Here is a 4,103-nt window from a genome sequence, read left to right as displayed (position 1 = left end):
TCACAAGTTAGGTTCTTAGGTTAATCCTAACTACGTCAGGATTCTTCTACCTAAGATTCCGATTTCCACTTATCGGCAGATAAGGATGATATAAACGAATTTGTAGCTCCAGTATTAAATAAAACCAAACCAGGTACGGAGTTTATAGGGAAAGTACCAGTCCCAACGTCGCTAGCTTGCGTCTGGGCACTATTAACGACGTAGATCCTGCCCTGGTTCCCTGTGCTGCTGGCTCCGAACGGCAGTCTTTCTCTATTGTTGGGATTGGGAACAACATTTGTTAGCCTCCCCTGCCTGGCTTGTGGAGGGACATTCATTCTGCTGTTACTGGCTCCAAACGGTTCTTGTCTCGGGTTCCTGAAAACTTCTCCTTCCTGGTTCTTATTCGGGGATTGGTTTAGGTAGCGGCTCGGTCGAACGGAGCAGTACCTCCTCGTATGCCCTTCCCTACCACACTGGTAACATATAATCTTCTCCCCGAGGCAAGTTACCCCGGGATGACTCCTTCCACATTGACGGCATGTCTGATTTCTCCCTTGACTCGTTTCCCCTCTCAGATATCCTTGCCTCGGGTTGGATTCACCTTGGCTAGGTTTCTTGTTACTCCACTCAGATTGTCCTTGCTTGTCCTCGGCCTTCCTTTTTATCATCTATGGTTCAAGATAGACCGCCACTTAATTCCTATCCCCAAAATTATCAACTTAGGCTCCAACCTAACCTCCAAAGATTCGAACCGCCTTAATTCCAACTTATAACAGAGCGTACCAAACTCTGTTTCCAAGAACTTATAACCTTAAGCTCTGATACCACTTTGTAACAGAGCTTCACCAATTCTATTATCGATAACANAATTCGAGGGTCTAACCATTAATCATATTCATCAGGTAGGTATCCCTACCATGGCATAACAGTAGCAAGGCATCATGTCAACAGCCGACTTAAACCAATATGACCAACAATCAGCATATATATGCAATGACAAGTAGTAATTATACTACGCAACAATTAAATCACATATTATACACGGAATGGCAAGGTACCCCGTTCTCTGTCCGGCCTCCGGCCTCCAGCTCCAGCTCCAACTCCAACAAGGTCAACTTAAACTGACTCGAACCCTAGTGCTCTGATTTCACTTTGTTTCAGAGCATATCAAACTTTGATCACAACCTAGGCTTCGACCTGATTCCCAAAGGTTCAACCTAGGCTCTGATACCACCTTGTAACACCCCAATTTCTGCTCCGACAACTATTACAATATGCGTAATATAACGCTGCGGAAGCTTACATCTTACAGCAGTAAACTGGGTGCTACCGCCACACTTAGAGTGAAGCCTATCACCTCTTTGATAAAACTTCCACTATAAGTGCACAGGCTAAAAGAAACACACTCAACATCAACACCCCAAACATCAAAATATAATATTCTAGGCATATATATTAATATCAAAAGGTATTTATAAGAATTTGCCCGACGGCTGTTATTTACAAACTTCGGGTCCTCCACTGCCCTAACAGACTAGAGCCAGCCAAAACTAAGGCTACCAAAAGATATATATACACAAAAAGAGAAAACCATCCAAAAACTTCCCAACTCTGGCCCTCTAATCCAAACTTCGGTACACCGGTGTGGTGTACGTGCCCCAAACGAGGTGCCACTCTCCCTCGAACCACATGATGTGATCGAGGAAGCGACACTCGACTAACATCATTGACCACTCGTCACGAAAATCTCGTGGGTCGGAGTCCCACGGACACGGGTAGCGGACAATGAACTCGATAGGGTCAGAACCGGGAATAAGCTCTATGGGGTAGTACCCATACTGAGCATTTAACTCATCTACTAAGTCCAAAAAGGAATAAGGATTGACTGGGCTGACTGGGGTTGCTGGAGTATAGTCAGGGGACGCTGGAGTATAGTCTGGAGAGCTTTGAGAATCGGGTGGAGAATAGGGGTCTCTGTTCGGCGTGTCATGCAAAGTCTGACCAACAAAAGTAGGTCCCGGGCAAACATGATCAGGAGTGTTTGCCGGGCTACAGGATCCTTCACTGGATGACATCTGAAATGACGTACACGGTGAAGTGTAGTTAGCACGACGGCTAAGTAAGGTAATCCATTTGTCACTTCCATCAGGTAAAAGTTTTGACAAATAATTCATAAAGGTAAATACACATTACCAAATATGGTGTCCATGCCTTTCATTACTGCAATCAACAATTAATGCCATATAATCACAAGCATATAATGAGTATATAAGTCACAACACATTTCCTTATCAAACTTCCTAGTTTATCAAACTAGGTTGCCTTTGATTTCTTTTCATACAGGATAGGTTTTCAGAACTATCCCTGTCTATCACACATGTCAATGCCACAATTATGACTTCTAGTTGTCTTCAATTATGAAAACGTTACTTAGTTTCTGACTAGAAGCAAGAGACCTTATTGAGGATACAAGTTTCTTTGACTAGACCGAAATCGGATCTGGACATGGGGATTACGGTCCTGCCCCAAGTCTCGTTCGTGATCCCTTGGACGAAGGTTCATCATTATGGTCCCTAGTTTGGCCCCACCTAGGTCCATAAAGCTGATACCAACCCGAAATGACATGAGTATCTATACTTAAGTGTGCACACCCCCACGGCCTACGCCTGACTGAGTGATATAGAAAACTCCCCTGCGCCTGACTGAGTGACGCAGAGCCTCCCTACGCCTGACGAAGTGACGTAGAGACTCCCTACGCCTGACGAAGTGACGTAGAGACTTGGCGAATAGACTTCGCTTTACGTATGAATAAAACCTGCGCCTGACTGAGTGACGCAGAAACTCCCTACGCCTGACGAAGTGACGTAGAGGCTTGGCGTATACTGCCGTACATATATTGAAGAAGACCATCGGTACTATAGCCCGAGGTAATATAAATGACAAGGTCCTCTTTAACTTCTTGAAACTAAGGTTTTAAAAACATTTCCCCTCCTTTCTCATCTTCTTTTGGACATTTTCCACAAAATCAAGTCCCTATTTTGAAAACAATTACCATTCTCAACTTGGTTCACAAGTCTCGTCTCTCAAAACATCTTTCTCAAAACATTTTCCATCATCACACTACACATTTGTATATATGCATACCACATAAGCCTAACACTTTCCACATATTTATGCATATTCACTTAAGGTACACATACCAAATATATACATATTACAATACTCCATTTAAATATACATACATACTCATATATGTACATATATTATAATACACACATTACACGTATATATATATACATACCACATATATATATACTTAATACTCATACCATATATAATATGTATATATTACTTATATACACATACGTAGGTTATGCTACACATCCAATATATATAAATATGTAATACTATTTTCATATATATAAATATATCACACACATACATATACAGTATATATATACCACACGCACACATCATATATATATTACACACACTCACAATTATCATTAACACATCAATAATCATACTAAGCGTAATTCAGAAAATTTCAGCTTGGCGCAGTCCGAAAGATTGAGCCGGTAAAAATAGTTCCCGAACTCTTTTTCACTTGAAATTTTTATGGTAGAACCCCAACTTATAGTACTTGATGTCCATCAAAAGTTTTGGTCACTTTGATCCACGAATAAACACAGAAATCAAAAGTTTTGGTCACTTTGATCCACGAATAAACACAGAAAATTCCAGTTTTGGTCACTTTGATCCACGAATAAACACAGAAAATTCCCTTTTTGGTCACTTTGATCCACGAATAAACACAGAAAATTCCCTTTTTGCCCTTGGTCCGAAATATTTAAACACAGAAAATTCCCTTTTTGCCCTTGGTCCGAAATATTTTCTCTCCGTCCAGTTTTGGGAAAAATTCCGAAAACCATACCTATACTACTCCGATCATTGTGAAATTTTATATGTAGGTTCTACACTTGTTGAACTACATATCTACAAAAAAATGGAGTCAAAATACCTTACCAATTTTTCCCAATAAATCTCGGAAGTTACTGCCAGAATCTACCCTGATTTCCTTTCACTATTTTCACAAGTATAAGCCTATATGGACATAAATA

The sequence above is a fragment of the Ipomoea triloba genome, chromosome 11 (genome assembly GCF_003576645.1).
Source record: "Ipomoea triloba cultivar NCNSP0323 chromosome 11, ASM357664v1".
Classification (NCBI taxonomy): domain Eukaryota; kingdom Viridiplantae; phylum Streptophyta; class Magnoliopsida; order Solanales; family Convolvulaceae; genus Ipomoea; species Ipomoea triloba.
This window is presented reverse-complemented; position numbering follows the sequence as displayed.